The following is a 19989-nucleotide window of genomic DNA, read 5'->3' on the forward strand; positions in this document are numbered from 1 at the left end:
ATACTACATACATTTGTATTTTTAGTATTTTCACCTTTTAAATGAATGAATAGAAACAGAGTCAAAGAAGTAATCACTGAGACATTTGAGCCAAGTCTTGAAGGTATGCTGGATCCACTTGGGAATAAAGGAGAAAAGAATGGGAAAAAGCAGGAAAATATTGCCAGGTGGAAGAATGAAGACATACAAAGACCTTGAGATCTGAGTTTTATTTCAAAAGAAGCTGCTTTTCCTGTAATCACAAGATATGAATTTATCTCATAATTGAAATAACCTATTAAGTTTTCTCACAGTCTTTTGCTTGCACAAAATTTTGGAGAAAACCATGATAGAAATACAGTGTAGAAGTGACTAATTGTCAAGGTGGTTTGCACCAGACAGTTAATTGATCTCGAGAATTCAGGTCAATTTTCTTTGCAGCCTCATATTAACCAGGTTCTTTCCATGAATAATAACAAAAATGTGTGTGTATGTGTGTGTGTGTGTGTGGTTTATATTTCCTGAGATTAGTGCAGAAAGAAGAGTTCAGAATTCTGATGCAGTCTGACATTATTAAGTTTTAGCTTTTTAAAAAATCAAATGAATATCAGCAGCACTCTCATAGCTTTGACGTGAATTGACTACAGAGTGACATTTCTAAAATCCACTGACCGATGCCAAGTCCTTATGAGGAAGAAAACAGATTGCTCCATCTCGGTGGAAAGAATCATGTGCTCATATGTATGTCAATAACTTTTCCCCAGGGACCTCTTTTAAGTCTGGTTCAAACTTACCGAAAACTAATGTACAGTCATTTTCTCTAGTTTAATTTTGTCCTCGTTCTGTAGATAAATGATGAGTTTATGTATCTAATGCTATCAGTTAGCAACCATTCACACAGCTCCTAAGCTAAGTAAGGAAAGAAAAAAAAAATAATAAAAGAAGAAAAAGCTATTTGAAAAATGCAGGAGTTGAATATAGCACCCTTTTTTCTAACACGTTTCAAATATGCAGACCTTTCTTTTATAAAGAAAGGAGGGTCAGTGAACAATCCTAGAATTGAAAAGCACACCAGCCTCACTGAATTGCTCATTTTCCTCAGGAAATAGAAAGAAAGGTGAAAATGAAGACTGCGTCCAAATGCAAACCCACTCAAATGAAGTGTGAACGCCAATCAATGTTAGCAGTGGTCTGGCAGCCTTGGTTCCAAACAGCAAGTAAAGACAGCAAGTGCCTCAGTGTCACTGCCAGCCCTGCCCTGTGTGCTTGTCTATTCTGGTGGTGGGATGCAGTTGGTGCACACACAGAGCAAAAGGCCTGTCATGTATCCATAATGAGAGGCAGATTCTGCACTAATTATTCTGGCAGAGAGCTTGTGCAAAAGTGATGTACAGCATTTTTCTGAGGACTGCTTACTGTTGGTGTGCTCCTTTTCCATCTTGTGATCTGTATGTAAGACACATGTGGGAAACTTGAAAATGAACAGTTATGTGAAAAATGCATACATGAAAAGCAACCCTTTTTATTTATACTAGATATGCTAGCTTTTATTTTAAAGGCTAAATTCTCTTAACATTTCCTTTTCTGGAAAGACTTACCTAAAGTCTTTGTGCATGCAAATTATTAAATTCCATACATGACGTGGTACTTTTTCTCTAGCCAAATGAAGCAGGAAGCTTACAAAAAGTGAACTTACATTTATAATAGTTAATGTTGTAAACAAATCCACTCACATTTAACAAGTTTTTGCCAATGCTAATCCAGAGCAAGACATTTAAAAAAAATCTCTGCAAAGTCAACAGACATTACATCATAATGTAATAATACCATTCTATTAGTCAAATATTTCAAAGTTGGAAGTGGAAAAAAAATCTTAACGGACATACTTTTAAGTTCTCATGAAAAGCAGGACATAAATCTATTGTGAATCCCATGTCAATCTGGATGAAACTCAAAATTAGCTAAACATTTGGATGAAATGTGTAGGGCTAGCACCTTATACTATTTTACTAAGCTTCAAGAGATGAGAGGGAAAAAGTGGTGACAACAACAGGGGCAACACAAAATAAAACAGAAAGCCACATTTTGAGTAACCTTCACCAAGTATTATCAGAATTTAAATAAATAATCTCTTGAATATGATAAAAATTTCCTCTTGTAAAACCTAAAATATGACCAGCTAGAAAAAAATAAGAATGGGATTTTTTTTTAACTTCAAAAATAATAACACTGTAAGTCAAACATACAGTAACATTAATGGCCCTGACAGACACGTAACATGAGAATAAAAGAAAAAAGTACCCGCAGTATGAGAAAAAAAAAATCACAAAGCTCATGCACTTTTTTTTTTTTCCGTAAAAGAGTTATCATCAAGCAATATAGTTCTTAAAAGTAAGGCAGTAGGTTAAAAACAGATGGTAATACACCAAACAAGAACAAAAAATGAGAGAGAAAGTTAACATCCACATTAAATCTTTACCCAAATGTTGGAAAATACTTTATCCACTCAAGACCCTCTGAAAGCATCACTGCCCATATGTGGCTGACACTATTTGTTGACTATTATGATAGGCATTACCAGCCCCTAATGCATTTGTTACCTTCTACTATAAAGGCTAGAAAAACTCATTACTCATTTTCCCAGCATTCCTGGCAGTGAGAAGTGACCACATGACACAACATGAACCAGTATGTTGGAAAATTTCTGAAAAGATTTTTACATTCCTGATAAAAGAGACAGAAGTAGCTGACATCTCTCTCCTCTTCCCCACCCCACCTTTTTTTTTTAAAATAACTTACATGTGACTATGATGTTTGCAGCTGTGATAACATCTTGTGATCTTGCAGGGAAGGTAAACATAGATCCCTGAAACATCATCCTTCATACCTTTGATGTGTTGAATCATTGCCAACTGTCACACACCTCTACATTATAATTTACGGAAGAAAAATAAACTTCTATTTATTTAAACCATTGAGATAGGTTTTCTGTTACTTGTGGCCAAAAATATTACTAACTGATGAACATAACAAAATCATATTCCTGAAATCATCAGAAAAACATAAATTACGTTTCATGTTATTGGAGTTTAGGGGGCTAATAAATAGCAATCCTGTTCCTTGAGTTTGGACCAACTGAGAGTCACAGTATTCATACAGAAACCAAAATATTAACATTATTATAAGTTTTATTTTGAAGGGTATGGTTTCAGGATGGATGGAAATTCATTGCTAATAAGCACCCCATAATTAGATAAATTTGAATAACTGGCCTTGACATGTAAAGCTTACATTGTGAAATAACTCAGATATTCTTTCTTCATGAGAAGGTGGGTCCAAGGAAGGAGGGCTGAGGCATAAATTCTTACTTTCTTCCATCAGATTTACCAATCATCAAAAGCAACAGTCTGCGAATACAACCCAGCCTATTTCCACCTTTATGATGTTAATACCAACAGCTTTTCCGTTTTAGATGATCTCGGGTCCACTATTGGTTATTTCAGATTTGTTCTAAGAAAGCCCTAACATGGACCAAAATAGTACACAATTACATTAATTCTAAGACACTGCTGTAACCAAAGACCAATTTATGTCTGGCCATGTTGTCTAGGAAAGCACATTCAAAGTACTGTACAAAGATTAAAAATCCACATATAGAAAATCCAACAATCTAGAGAGATCGCACATTTTTATTAGGTTGGTGCAAAAGTAAGTGCGGTTTTTGCCATTGATAATAGTATGAATGCCCTTTTATAATCAAAATCCAAGAAGAATTTAACAAAGATTAAATTCCTTTGCAGTTAAAGTCCTATACCCAAGTAACTTATAACCTGCAATCAAATCTTCTTAACCCATGTGAGTTAAAAGCTCAAAGTCCAGAGAAATTAATACCCTCCCAAATGTCATATTTTGTTCAGGCTTAGTCAGAAAGGTTCTCAACACTTGGAATCCTTCAGAAGCTTTTTAGCCTCTGCTGTTTTTTTTCAGAGCCTCAGAAACTGCATTACTTTAATGCAAATTTCTCATGAGCTTCAGGTTTAAAGATCTTAAAAGCTAATAGGATATATGAGATTTTCACACTACTGCCCGGATGCCTGTGAAATTTAAATGCAATGAGCCTCTACCCCTTAAAGCAGTTAAACTGGTTAAAATTATGATCCTAGAACTCAACACTTACGTGTTGCCAAAGACCATATTAAGGACTCAGAGTTACCTGAGAAAAGGAACATACATGAAAAAAAGTCAAGATTTCTGCTTTGCAAAAAGTCAGTCTAGACCAAAATCTTTCACTTGTGAACTTAAAAAAAAAAAAAAAAAAATCTCAACTAGAGATATCTTGGTGCAAAAGGTTGAAAATATCTCTGCCTGCAAAAGTGAGGTTGGGGATATTCTTTTTTTATTGCAAAGTTTAGATGTTTGCATGAATGGCATCCAACCAGGTCTTATTTTGGTCATATTTTCTTCTCACTCAGAATCTTAAAAACTTTTAAATTTCCATTTCTCCTTTGTTCCTTATCTTTTTGTGCATTCTTAGGATGAACGAGGTCTGAGTTCTGCCAGTGATAGAACCTTAAATCATGTTTCACCTACATTCCTTCATTTAATCCATACTACCCTTGTAAAACATTTGTGAGAAGCTGCTCTTGAAAATATTTGCCTGAGGAGTTTTGTGATGCTTGGAACCTTAGCCATGCATTCTATTTCCCCTAGCATTACCTTTCCTTCTCTTTCACTGAACACCTGTCAGAGTTGGTAACATGTTCACTTCTCTGGTCTCCTTCCTTCTCTACTTTATGTAAGACTGACACTCTTCTTTTCTTGTTCCTTTCTTCTGCTTTTCAACCCAATTATCTGTTGTTTAAACAGACTCTGCTTGGTTTCATCCTGAGATAAAACTAGAAAGTTACAGGAATGCTCAACAAATCTTTGTCCACCTTCAACTTTTGCAGTTGGTAGTTTAGGACAAGTTGGTAGTCTTGCTTGCATGGTTTCAAAAGGGAGGTCTGTAATTCTTATTCTTCTATAGTTTTAATTTTTTAAAAGAATTCTCTAGCTTCTTTAATTTTTTTCTTTTCTTTTTTTATTTTTTGAGACAAGATCTCGCTCTGTCACCCAGGCTGGAGTGCAGTGGCACAATTATGCCTTGACTTCTGGGGCTCAACTAATCCTCCTACCTCAGTCTCCCTAGTAGCTGGGACTACTTTCCATTCGAACAGCATCTACCAGAGGACTGGCTTTACATTGACATGCCTCACCATTTTGGTGCTTTATTTTTTCATTCTATATTCCTTAGACACAAGCTCTCAGGACAAAGGTGATACTTGTGTCTCCACCTAAAACTGATGAATCTTTTTGAAATGCACCTAGAACTCATTAGGAATTTTATCTGACTTTCCAGATCGCAAATATGCCCAAAACCAATTGGCCAAGTTTTCTCTACCTTCAAAAGGTAATTCTCAGTAGTTCTTGCTAAAGTTTAAGTACACAACTTTTTAGAGGGTGTGGTCTCAATATTTCCTTGAGTTCTGGCTTCTACTGAGTGAATAATTTTAGTCTCTCTGAGATCTTGGCTCCCTTCTTTTATTAGATTTCCTTATGTTCCATTATGTTTTCTGATCTGATATTGGCTAAAACATTTCCCCCTTTTGTAATGCCCACTTTGAGAGCAATGGGATTGAAATCTCTCTCTCTCTTTTTTTTTTTTTTTTTTTTTTTTTTTTTTACCAAATGTGTATATCTTGAATATATAAGAAGACAGGAAATCTTCTTCCACTAGTTTAATCAGTCTCTGATTCCACTTACTGTGTTTTTCACATTTTACTGCTCCTGTTTTGATAGTAAGACTGAAATACATTTGTCAAACCATTTAAACTATTTATATTCCTGAGTAAACTTGATTTGTAGAGAACTGTTTCATGGATGTGGCATTTTAAATTGCTTTTCTAGCAATATTTTTCTCTTCTTTGACCCATGTTAATGAAATATCCTAAATAAGAACCCCATTCTTTTTCATTTGTTTGTTAATAAAATAGCCCTCTAAGTCTCAGCGTCTGGCTCTAGAACCTTGGTCAGAGCTTTTGCATTAACAAATCTAAAGCTGATTGAGGACTATATTGTAACTTGTGACTGTTGAGGGCCTAATCTAGTTAAAAAAAATAAATGACAAGCAGAATTTGGGGCATATGATCCAGTATTATTACCTTCTTCTAGCTCTGCTAAATATGGCCCAGGATGTGGTCTATCTTGGTGAATGTTTCATGTGAGCTTGAGAAGAATGTGTATTAGTGTTGTTAGATGGATTATTATACAAATGTCAATTAGATTAAGTTGCCTGATAGTCTTATTTAAGTTGATTCCATCCTTAGTGTTTTTCTACCTTTTTTTTTGATATATTCAATTACTGAATGAAGAATATGGAAATCAGCAATTATGTGGTAGATTACTATATTTCTCCTTGCCAATTTTATCAGTTTTTTTGCCTCAGTTATTTTGGGTTTCTGTTGCTAGGTTCATACACATTAAGGATTATATCTTCTTGGAAAACTGAACCTTTTATTACTTTGTAATGTCCCCTTTCACCTTTGATAATTTTTCTTTTTCTGAACTCTGTTTTGTCTGAAATTAATAGTACTCCAGCTGTCTTTTGATTTGTGTTAACATGACATATCTTTCTCCATTACTTCTAAGCTGAGTTTTTATATTTAGGCAGTTTTCTTTTAGACAACATTAACTAGTCTTGTTTTTTTTAATCCACTCTCGCAATCTTTGTCTTTTAATTGGTGTATCTAGACCCTTCCCATTTAAAGTGATTATCAATGTGGCTGCATTAGTTAATATCCACCTGTTTTTAATTCTTTTCTAGTAATTGCATTTGTTCTTTGTTATTTTTATTCCTTCTTCTTTTTCTGCCTTTTCTGATTTTTGTTTGTTTGTTTGAGATGGAGTCTCACTCTGTCACCCAGGCTGGAGTGCAGTGGTGCAATCTCGGCTTACTGCAACCTCCACCTCCCAGATTCAAGTGATTCTCCCGCCTTAGCCTCCTGAGTAACCGGGACTATAGGCATGCACCATCACACCCGACTAATGTTTGTATTTTTAGTAGAGATGGGCTTTCACCATGTTGACCAGGCTGGTCTGGAACTGCTGACCTCAGGTGATCCACCAATCTCGGCTTCCCCAAGTGCTGGGATTACACGTATGAACCACTGTGCCCTGCTCCTTTTCTGATTTTAATTGAGCATTTTACCTCTTCTTTTAGCATATCAGTTATGATTCTTTTTCACTTTTTTTTAGTGGTTGCCTTAAAATTTGCAATGTATGTTGATCACTAATGTAAGTTCACCTTCTAATGACACTACATTGGCTTATGTGTTGTATGAGTTGTATAGGTACCTTATATCTCCCATCCTTTATGAAAATTCCTGTCATTTATTTCACTTATACATATGCTAGAATTACCCTATATGTAACCATGCATATAGGGTAATTAATAAAGTATAGTGAAGTTACTATTAGTATTAATAGTATAAGCTACTGTAAATAAAGTATAAATACTATAATATAGTTAAACTACTATTACTTTAAGTGAATAGTTATGCTTCTGATTAAAAATAAGAAGAAAATATTTTACCTTCATTTATTCCTTCCCTGACACCTTTTTTTTTTTGAGACAGAGTTTTACTCTTGTTGCCCAGGCTGGAGTTCAATGATGCGATCTCGGCTCACTGCAACCTCTGCCTCCTGGCTTCAAGGGATTCTCCTGCCTCAGCCTCCTGAGGAGCTGGGATTACAGGCATGCACCACCAGGACCGGCTCATTTTGTATTTTTAGTAGAGACGGGGTTTCTCCATGTTGGACAGGCTGGTCTCAAACTCCCGACCTCAGGTGATCTGCCTGCCTCGGCCTCCCAAAGTGCTGGGATTACAGGCGTGAGCCACCACGCCCGGCCTTCTGACACTCTTTTTTATGTGAATCCAAGTTTTGGACCTATATAATCTGCCTTCTCCCTAAATAACTTATTTTAACATTTCTTGCAAGGCAGTCCCAGCAACAAATTCCCTCCATTTTTGTTTGATAAATTAATTCTTTTTCACTTCTGCAGATAAGTTCACTGATTATAGAATTTTAGGTTGGTGGTTCTTTTTTCTTCTTTCAACATTTTAAATATTTCACCTTGCTTTTTTCTTGCTTGCATGGTTTCAAAAGGGAGGTCTGTAATTCTCATTCTTCTATAGTTTTACTTTTTTAAAAGAATTCTCTAGCTTCTTTAATTTTTTTCTTTTCTTTTTTTATTTTTTGAGACAGGGTCTCTCTCTGTCACCCAGGCTGGAGTGCAGTGGCACAATTATGCCTTGACTTCTGGGGCTCAACCAATCCTCCTACCTCAGTCTCCCTAGTAGCTGGGACCACAGACATGTACCATCATGCCTGGCTATTTGTTATTTATTTATTTATTTTGAGATGGAGTCTCTCTCTGTTGCCCAGGCTGGAGTGCAGTGGTGCAATCTCAGCTCACTGCAACCTTTGCCTCCTGGGTTCAAACGATTCTCCTGCCTCAGCCTCCCATGTAGCTGGGATTATAGGCGCATGCCACTATGCCCACCTAATTTTTGTATTTTGGGGTTTCACCATGCTGGCCAGGCTGCTCTCAAACTACTGACTTCGTGATCCTCCGACCTCAGCCTCCCAAAGTGCTGGGATTACAGGCGTGAGTCACCGTACCCGGCTGCCTGGCTAATTTTTATAGAGATGGGATTTCATCATGTTGGTCAGTTTGTTCTAGAACTCCTGGGCTCAAGTGATTTATCCACCTTGTCTTCCCAAAATGCTGGGATTATAGACATGAGCCATCATGCCTGGCCCAAGATTTTCTTTTAGTCTTTTATTTTCTGCAGTTTAAATATGTACTTTTTTTTTTTTCCTATTAATTATCCTTGGTGCTTTCTGAGATTCCCGGATCTGTGGTGTAGTGTCTGTTATTAGTTTTCAAATGTTCTCAGCCATTGTTATTTCAAATATTTCTTCTACATATTTCTCTCTTTCTTCTCCTTCTGGTATTTACATTGAGTGTAAGTGTACTTTTTGAAATTGCGCCATGGGTCTGGATTGCTTTCTTTTTTCCTGTTTTCATCTTTTTTTCTCTTTGTTGTTCAGTTTTGGAAGTTCTATTGATGTATCTTTAAGCACACTGGTTCTTTCCTCAGCTGTGTCCAATCTACTGAGGGACCCAGGAAAGTCATTTACAGGTGTTTTTCCATTGTTTTTGATTTTTACCTTTCCTTTTGATTTTTCCTTGAGTTCCTGTATGTCTTCCTACATTACTCATATGGACTTTTATGTTACCTCATTTTTCCATTAGGTCTCTTAATATATTAATTATATTTATTTTTAAATTCTCTGATAATTCCAAAATACATTATTCTTGCTCTAATGCTTGCTTTGTGTCTTCAGACTGTATTTTCTCTTACCTTTTAGCATGCTGTGTAATTTTTTGTTGAAAGTCAGACATGCTATGTTGGGAAATAGGAACTAAGGTAAATCAGCCTTTAGTACGGGGTTTTATGTTAGTGTAACTAGGAGTCGGGGTATGTTTAATTTCTTTTGCAGCTGAAGGTAAGAGAGGTTTCAAATTCCTCTAGTTTTAATTTTGTCCCCCTTGTTTTCTTTGCACTTCCCTATAAACTCCTCCTTAAGTTGAATCTACACCTTGAAGCTCTTTTAGCTGTAATACACTTATTACACAGAAGCCCTGTTGATGATCTGGTAAATTGCTGGAGAGGGGAAATGTTCTATCATATTCTGACTAAATCTCAATCTTTTAGTTGACCTGTGTTCCTGGGCTGTGACTTTTGCAAAGGTTTCTTGGTTTATGCCCCTTATCTTCTCACCCTTCATGTGAAACAGGAAGGCTAGCATTGCTTCATTTCTCTCCCAAGTCGGTGGGATAAGGCTCAGGTAAAGTTTTTTTTTCCCCCCCTACACAGAGTAGATGTTCTAAAATATAGTATACTAATGCAAAATTGGAGGTCTAGTTAGGCCAACATATCAGGAGACAATTGTCATTGAATTCTCACAGTTCCTAAGAGGAGAAGACATGCCATCCCGTCACAGGCAACAAGGGGAGATGCTGGGGTCCATCATGGGCCGAAGTAGTGGAGCAACTATGGGAACAACCCTTATTATGCTTTTTGAGGGAAGAGATGGGTGGGCTAAGATAAGCAGGTTTAAGGTTGGCCACCGTGAATAATTTCAGTGGGCTCTGGGGCATAGAGGCTGTCCCTAGTTGTTTCACACATGGCTTTAGGGTGATTAGAGCAGATAGGTAAAGAGTACAAGACCCTGATAAAGGTGGTAGTTGGGGTGTGGGCTCTGGATTGGTTGACTTGTATTGAAAAGTACACTCTCAGATGAGTTATTAATTATCTCTAGGAACTAGATAACCCTGGAGGACAGTCCCTTCCACGGTCAGCAAGACCCAGAAATGTCACAGCATAATAATACAGAAAGTAAAAGACACGGTCAATAAAGTAGACCTTTATTATGGAGAACACTTTGGTGTATTTTACGAGGATTAGTTTTTCCCCCTGTTGCAGAGGAAATCTTTTTTGACCCTTCATGGTGAGCACCTGGTTTGGTTCCTGGAGGTAAAACGCCCTGAAGTGTGAGGAATCCTCTAAGACCATGGCTCCCAGGATGTCCATACTCAGCCTCCAGCAATTTGTCTAAACTACCATTTCAGTGTTCCTACCAGTTTATGGCTCCAGTAGCTTCTGCTCTGGATAAACAAATCTTGGCTGTGACTATTCATCTTGCCTGTTTCTACGGATTTCTTAGTGGTGGTCTACCCTGAGACTTCTATTCTCTGATAGATCCAAGAAAAGTCATTTTTCAGTTTGTCAAACTTTTTCCCTTGTCGCAAAGTTGGGAGTGACAGTTTCAAAGCACTTTACATGTTGGAGCTGAAAGTACAAGTATTGTAGCTGAAACGGGAAGTTCAACCACTTAAGACTACAATATCAGTAGGGCCTTATAGTGATTAAAACACTCAGCTCTCTCAAGATTAAAGTTCCTGGTCTCCCACCCACCCACCCCATATTTGGCTGAGAAACACAGTAAACTGCAGAAAGAAAATATGCCAACTCATTAAAAATTTTAAAAGCTCTTTTTTTCTATAATGAAATATTTCCATAAGCAGTATGTGTTTCTAAGAAGCCTGAGGCTGTATCAGAACAGCCATTTGCCTGCCCATGAATAGCCACTGGTATGAACAAAGTCATGATGACCTGCAGTAATCCACCAAAGTCAAAATAACATGTGACCACCGTTTGCTGTAACTAGTCCTAAAGCTGTTCTTTTAAACCGTATCACTTAAAAAGCAAACCACACCATTTTAATAACCGACTGCATGGAACAATATAAGATGCTGCAAATGTCAAGATCAAGAACTTTCTTGGTCCATACTTGCAAAAGCTTAAGGTATAAAGCCTCATATCCTAGCCTCATTTAAGGACAAACCTCAAACATTAAACATTATTTTGTTCTCCTTTTCACTGCTTTTCTATTTCTCAATGTTCCAGGCCTACAAATTGGATGATAGGTGCTGACAGCATTCAATCAGTAAAACTCTTCTGCCCTATCCAGATTCAGAACCTGTTAAGAGATTGCTAAAGAATTGAGATAGTGGACATGTAAATGTCACCTATATGATTGACATAGTTATATTGGAGGTTATGGGTAAAGTTGGCTAGGTAAGTGGGTGTGATATTTATACCTGCTCCTCAATTTAGATCTTGGGGCCGGGCGCGGTGGCTCAAGCCTGTAATCACAGCACTTTGGGAGGCCGAGACGGGCGGATCACGAGGTCAGGAGATCGAGACCATCCTGGCTAACACGGTGAAACCCCATCTCTACTAAAAAATACAAAAAACTAGCCAGGCGAGGTAGCGGGGGCCTGTAGTCCCAGCTACTCGGGAGGCTGAGGCAGGAGAATGGCGTGAACCCGGGAGGCGGAGCTTACAGTGAGCCGAGATCCGGCCACTGCACTCCAGCCCGGGCGACAGAGAGAGACTCCGTCTCAAAAAAAAAAAAAAAAAATTTAGATCTTGGTTGCCTTCCACTTCTCTGTGGTAGAGAGGGCAGAAAAGGCCAAATCTCTCATTCTTGAGTCCTATTCAAAGATTAGCCTCATTCAATTGAGAGACATTGACATTTACTAAACAGATAACTCATTTCAAATCCACAGGAAATAGTTAAGGGTTTGGGCAAAATACCGGAAGTACTTAGGGAAATGCTTACTTTTGAGAACTCAAAGAATAAGGAATACGTGTTCTTTCTTTGAGGGAAGAAGGAAGGAAATAATAAATTTCATAATTTTTTATACACCAATTAGTAAAATTATAAAATGAAATGCTTAAATGTATAGGCTTCAGTGGGCTGGAAAATCACCTATTTAGGCAGCAAATATCTAGTAAAACGAAAGCAAGAGGGAATTTATGACTGCTTGACACTCTTGAACCTAAATATTGATATAAGTTGTTTATTACCATTCTAGGAATCAAAAAAAGCAGGGTTTTAAAAAATCATGCCCCAAAGCAAGCTTTTAGAGTTATGCCCTTGAAATATATTAATTGTAAAAGCTTTAAAGACATATGTTAAAATTTTAGCTTAACTTAGGTAATTCAAAAAAGAATCAAGTAACACTTTATTCAAGCAGAGCAATAAACATGCCAATAAACATTGTTTGTTTTTTTCTTTTGAGACGGAGTCTGGCTGTGTCACCCAGGCCCTAGTGCAGTGGCGTGATCTTGGCGCACTGCAACCTCCGCCTCATGGGTTCACCTAATTTTCCGGCCTCAGCCTCCCAAGTACCTGTGATTACAGGAGTGCCTTACCATGCCTGGAATATTTTTTGTGTCTTTAGTAGAGACGGGGTTTCACCATGTTGGTCAGGCTAGTCTCCAGCTCCTGGTCTCAGATTTGCCTGCCTCGGCCTCCAAAAGTGCTGGGATTACAGATGTGAGCCACCACGCCTGGCCCCAGTAAACATTCTTAAAATAGACGTCCAAGAAACACAAGAGTTTAATGTGACATAACACAATCCTATACTACTATTTACACCCCAACCTTGAGGAGGGGAGCATAATAGAAGCTACTTAAATGTGTTTAATTATGTTAATCTTTTAAAATCTTTTAAAATACAACCAGTTCTATGTATTGTATCAAAGGCTGTGAAATTAGTTTAGAGAAAATTCTAATATGTAGGAACTATTTTCTAATTCAGGAAATACACATTTTTAATGGAATATGTTTGTCTTATTCATTTATCAGATATACAAAGTTTTTTAAAGTATCAAAATATTGCCAACTATTTATTTATTCATTTTTCTTTATTTTTTTTTTGAGACAGAATCTCGCACTGTCGCCCAGGCTGGAGTGCAGTGGCGGGATCTCAGCTCACTGCAAGCTCCGCCTCTCGGATTCACGCCATTCTCCCTCCACAGCCTGCTGAGTAGCTGGGACCACAGGCGCCCACCACCACACCCAGCTAAATTTTTTGTATTTTTAGTAGAGACGGGGTTTCACCGTGCTAGTCAGAGTGTTCTCGATCTCCTGACCTTGTGATTCACCCGCCTTGGCCTCCCAAAGTGCTAGGATTACAGGCGTGAGCCAGTCACCGCGCCTGGCCCCTAATTCAAGAAATATATATATTTTTAATGGAATATGTTTGTCTTATTCGTTTATCAGATATACAAAGAAGTTTTTTTTTAAGTGTCAAAATACTGCCTACTATTTATTTATTCATTTTCTTTCTTTACTTTTTTTTTGAGACAGAGTCTCGCTCTGTCTCATTTCAGGCCAAACCTCAAACATTGAACATTATTTTGTCTCCCTCAATTTCACTCCTTATTTATTTCTCAATGTTCCAGGCCTATAAATTGGATGATAGGTCACCCTAAGCTGGAGTGCAATGGTACAATCTTGGCTCACTGCAACCTCCACCTCCTGGGTTCAAACAATTCTCCTGCCTTAGCCTCCAAAGTAGCTGGGATTACAGGTGCCCACAACCATGCCTGGCTAATCTTTTGTAGTTTTAGTAGAGTCGGGTTTTCACCATGTTGGTCAGGCTGGTCTTGAACTCCTTACCTCAGATAATCCACCCACCTTGACCTCCCAAAGTGCTGGGATTACAGGTGTGAGCCACCATGCCAGGCAATATACAGCCAACTATTTAAATTTAAGCTGGAATTGCCGTACCATTTTCAATTTTCTTTTCTCATTTTGTATTATGTAGTTATTCTTATCTGTGTAAATCTTGATGAGAAGTGAGTTTTAGTTATCATGTCCACAAGTGACCATTGTAGAAGACATATATAACTAGCAGCAAAATGGGAGAGCTAGCTGGAGATACCCATTCATTAGTTTAAAAGTTTTCAATAAATGTGTACGGAGCATTTACCATGTGCTGGGCAGCATGCTCTGTTATACAGTGTTGAATGAGGAGATAATTTCCTGTAATTCTGACGCTTGTATTTCAGTAGGAGTAAGACAGATAATAGGCTGGGCGTGGTGACTCACGCCTGTAATTCCAGCACTTTGGGAGGCCTAGGCGGGCTGATCACGAGGTCAGGAGATTGAGACTATCCTGGCCAATATGTTGAAACCCCGTCTCCACTAAAAATACAAAAAATTAGCAGGGCGTGGTGGTGGCCACCTGTAGTCCCAGCTACTTGGGAGGCTGAGGCAGGAGAATGGCGTGAACCCGGGAGGCGGAGCTTGCAGTGAGCCGAGATCTCGCCACCGCACTCCAGCCTGGGCAACAGAGAGAGAGTTCATCTCAGGGGGAGGAAAAAAAAGGTAATAAATGTACCAAGTATATAAATACATAGATAGGTATTCAAGATTATTGCTTTGTGATGATGATAGGAAGTGACTAAAAAATTTGTCAAACTGGTTGGGCAGAAAAGACCATACAAAAAAGATAACATTTAAAATGAGACCTAAGTGGCAAGAAGGAGCCAGGCATGTGAAGAACTGAGGCAAAAGCATTTCAGGAAGATAACACAGGCACTGAAAGTCCTAAGGGTGGGAATATGGTGGTGTCTTTGGAGGAAAGAAAAAATGTATATATGAGCATAGCATTGAAGGGATTGAAGGAGAGTGAAGAGGAGATTGGTAACACATGGGTTTGGATAGTTGGTAGAGATAACTTATGTAGGCTCCTCAGATGTGGTTACGGAGTTCCAGTTGCATTCTAATGGATTTGGAAGCCATTACAGGGTTTGCGTAGAGAGGTGAAATGATGTTAATTAGGTTTTAAAGATTACATGTAGAAAATTGGTTGGAAGAGATATGCGTTTCAAGGCCTATAGATCCAGGAAAGTGATAATGGCTGGTGGCAAATGGCATGGAGAGAAGTGGAGGGATTATGAGAGGTTTAAGCAGTAGAATCAAGAGAATTTCTGGGTGTAATGACTTTATGGAATGAAAGAATGAGAGAAATCAATAAGCTTTGGGTTTGAATAACTGAGTGGTGGCAATGCCATTTACAGTGACTGGGAGAGGAGCAGGTTTTGGATCTCAGAACAAGAAGTCTGTTTTCATATGTTGAGTTTGGAACATTTATTGGATATCCAGGTAGAGATAGTTTAATAGATGATTGGATACATGAATTTGGAGTCTAGGAAAGAGATCTGGGTTAGAGAAATAAATATATGTTTTAGCAGTAGATGAGTATCCCCTAAAGCCATAAGGGAAGTGTGAATGAAATTTCTAGAGAGAAGTTGGCTCTGGAGCAAAGGGCGTCATAGGACCTGGGGCACATTTAGAGGTTCAGCAGAGAAGGGCCCAGAGAAAGAGATTCATGTCACATGCCCAATGCTTGGTGCGATTCTCCCTTGTAGTCTTGATGCGGGAATGTTATTATTCAGCTCTTGTCTTTGGGACAGAACTACAAGAGTACAATTGAGGTTGAAATTCGTCACATTACTTTTTTTTTTCCAAAGATGTTGTAGAATTAACTATAAAGAATGAATGGCTCATTAAGTAGCCTTTGTAAGGCAAAAGAGGCAGGTTAATCCTTCAACAGACTCCACAATGGCCATGTGAAGATTATGCTATCCTCTGCCCACAGGTACTTTTCCCCTACCTACGCTTCCTTGACAAACTGACAATATTTACATCCTAGTGTCCCAATTCAATCAGCTATTCCTTAAAGGATTGTGACCAAAGTATTTTCTATTTTAGCTATGAGTCCTGATATTCCAGATCTTCCTATTATTCCACAAGTTTCCTAATCCCCAAATTCCTTGCTTCTTAAACAGATCATTTCCCTCTAGAGCTTGATAGTTCTTGCCACTCTCCTCGACTCTTCTGGAGGGCTGCAGGGAGCATTTTCCTTGTTACACTATTGACATCCATGGCCTTGCACAATTCTTGTTAGAGCAAGTTGTTTCAAAAGCACTGCACGAGCTCCTCAAGACTTGCATTAGAGAAGAAAGATGAAATGAGAGCAATAGATGTCATCTCACTTCTATCCCCCTCTGCTAAACAGCAAACAACACAAAGTCCAGATTCCATGGATCCTCCCTGCTGAGAACTGTTTGGTCATTCTTTCAAGGGGAAGTCCTTAGGATGTTGGAAATAGCAATCATCATACAGAACAAGAGAAAGCTGAGACCCTGTTCTGTGAAATTTTTTTTCATTAATGTTATTTAAATTAAGGTTTCTCTACTCCCCCTAATATGCTTTCTGGCACATAATATGGCATACATAATATGGTTTATGTATGTTAAACACCATACATAAGTTCATGTTCTCGAATTTAGGCTTCGTATAACTGAGAGATTAGAGGTTCCCAAACTTTCTGATTTCCTGACATCCTAATGTCTTGGTAATTTTTGTCATGGCACTTCTAACTCATGAGAAATACCTGACCATTCTGTTATTATTATTATTTTTAATAGTGAGGTCCAAATAACTTAATAGTACTAGTTTGTGTGGTGTTAGACAGCTGTTGCTGGGTTTTTCTTTAACATTGAAAATATCCTCCAGTGCCTCTGTGAGTTGGCTGCTGCAGGCATCTTGGTGCTCATTTGGGAACTCGGCAGTCATGTGATTGGCTAAAACAATGTCAAATCTGGCATTCCGAAAGCATCTCCCATGGAAGAAGGGATCTATAAGGCTCCTGCATTCTTTAATAGACATCTGGGCTTTGAATATTTGGGAAATTGTACATCATGACCTTTGGAATTCCCGATTTCCAGCAAATATCAAACAAATGGCAGGAAAGTTAATCTTTTCCACAAGGAGTGAAGGAATTAGTTCAACCATTCACTGTTTATTATTAGTAGCAATTGTGTGCAAAATAAGGCACGTTTATGTAAACGTGAATGCTCTTCCAACTCAATGTCAATCTGAAAGTTTATAAAACATAATAAAAAGCTGTGCCCGGGCTGGTAGTGAACGACACGTGTTTAGCATTCGTTCCCTTTCTCTTACCCATTCTAAATGTGAAAGCCTGCCTGCATTTAATCAGGTTCTCCCATCATTAACAGCCTATAAAAAGGCACGAGATGATAGAAAAAATATTTCTGAGTATTTAAAGCAAAAAAGTGATGAATGATGCATTTCCCCCAGAATTCAGGTGTTCTTCCTACACAGTCCGCCTGTGAACATTTTACTGTTGGGTATAACGGCCAAGTTTCAGCAAGCAGAACAAGATGTTCCTTTGCTTTCTACCAGGGGATGTGAAATGTTTGCTTTTTCTTGACTGCATTCAAGATCACTATCAAGTCTATGAAGTGAATGCGGATATGAGGGTCAGGATCTGTGTGACTGGTACAAGAGGCACAATTATGCTTCATTGCCCACATATTTTAAAATTCTCTTTTGTTCCTTACATATGGCCATTTCACACGTTCCCAGATCTGGGTGCAATACAGTTGGTATCTGGCAGTGCTGAATTGTCCTGCCATGGAGATTAGAAGAATATATCTGAGTGTAATTAGGTAATTGACTGCTTAGCACTGTGAAAAGCACAAGCTGGGTGTTTCCTGCCCTGGAGTCCAAACTCAGAATGACCACCCACGGTCTGTTCCACACATGAGGCTGAGGCAAACCCATTTATTTATTTATTTATTTTCTTATTTGAGAATTGGTCCAAATATGTGTGCCAGATGATCTTCCTGCCAGAGAAACATATTTCAGTTAGAAATGATGGGTCAAGCATTTGCTGAGAACAGGAGAAACAGGAGAAAGCAAGAGCCTGGCACCGTTTGTATGTGTCAACCCAATGTTGCACAAGACAAAGTGCATCCACGTATATTACGAAGTTTGCTTTTGTGTATCTCATTTTGACTTTGTATAAGACTACAGTGGAATGGAGCCAGATCTATTATTTCTTTTATGTCTAGGATGTAGGCGTGCACCCCATGCGGCTGGAGAATACCACTCAGCATGTGTTGGACATTCGGTAAAAGTTTACTGACTCAAACCATGAAAGCATTTCCACTCACTTCCTCTTTGGAGCAGGTCTTGCCAGACAGGCAAATGGCTAATGATGGAGGCTGGGTTATGGCTGAGAATTATTTCTAAGTAATTGGGAGCACTGAGAAACCAAAAGACCAGGGAGGAAAACTCAGGGTGAACACAGCTTCTAACTGACAGAACCTAGATTCCATACTCTGGTTGGCAACGTATCAAGAAAGCAACTCAAGAAAAAAACAAGGTGGAAGGGAATATTCTTACCTGGTTTTTACATTTCCCTTTCATTTTGTTGTGTGGAAATTAGTAGAAGAAATGTAATCTCTGGATGACAACTATCATTTGTCCATGTTTTCCAATTCCCATCACTGTCTATATATGACTTTTTAAATTTTATTTTTTAAAACTTTTATTTTTAGGCCAGGTGCGGTGGCTCACACCTGTAATCCCAGCACTTTGGGAGGCCGAGGCAGGTGGATCACGAGGTCAGGAGATCGAGACCATTCTGGTTAACACAGTGAAACCCTGTCTCTACTAAAAATAAAATTAAAAAAAAAATTAGCCAGGCGTGGTGGCGGGTGCCTGTAGTCCCAGCTTCTAGGGAGGCTGAGGCAGGAGAATGGCGTGAACCCGGGAGGCAGAGCTTGCCTCTGGGTTCTCAGAGTGAGCTGAGATCGCGCCACTGCACTCCAGCCTGGGCAACAGATCGAGACTCCATCTCAAAAAAAATTATTTTTGGTTCAGAGGTACCTGTGCAGGTTTGTTATATAAGTAAATTCATGTCATGGGGGTTTGTTGTACAGATTATTTCATCACCCAGGTACTAAGCCTATTACCCAATAGTTATTTCTTCTGATTCTCTCCCTCCTCCCACCCTCCTCCCACCCTCCACCCTCAAGCAGACTCCAGTGTCTGTTGTTCCTCTGTTTGTGTCCGTGTGTTCTTATCATTTAGCTCCCGCTTATCAGTGAGAACATGCAGTATTTGCTGTTCTGTTTCTGTGTTAGATTGCTAAAGATAATGGCCTACAGCTCCATCTGTGTTCCTGCAAAGGACATAATCTAGTTATTTTAAAGGCTGCATTGTATTCTGTAGTGTATAGTGTATATGTACCACATTTACTTTGTCCAATCTGCCATTTATGGGCATTTAGTTTGACTCCACGTTTGCTATTGTGAATAGTGCTGCATGTGTCTTTATGGTAGAATGATTTATATTTTGGGGGTATGAACCCAGTAATAGGATTGCTGGGTCAAATGGTAGTTCTGTTTTTAGCACTTTGAGGAATAGCCGCAATGCTTTCCACAATGGTTGAAGTAATTTACACTCCCATCAACAATGTGTAAGTGTTCCTTTTTCTCCACAACCTTGCCAGCATCTGTTATTTTTTGACTTTTTAATAATAGATGTCCTGACTAGTGTGAGATAGTATCCCATTGTGGTTTTGATTTGCATTTCTTCAATGATCAGTGATACTGGGCTTTTTTTTTTTTTTTTTTTTCATGTGTTTGTTGGCCCCTTGCATGACTA

The 19989-nt window shown here is 38.5% G+C and overlaps 1 long non-coding RNA gene across 6 annotated transcripts in view; it reads left to right on the forward strand.

Moving 5' to 3' along the window:
- LOC105498735 (uncharacterized) overlaps positions 1 to 19989 on the forward strand; it is a 234283-nt gene that overhangs the window by 78923 nt on the left and 135371 nt on the right. The window lies entirely within an intron of this gene.

Source organism: Macaca nemestrina, chromosome 14 (assembly GCF_043159975.1).
Source record: "Macaca nemestrina isolate mMacNem1 chromosome 14, mMacNem.hap1, whole genome shotgun sequence".
NCBI lineage: Eukaryota > Metazoa > Chordata > Mammalia > Primates > Cercopithecidae > Macaca > Macaca nemestrina.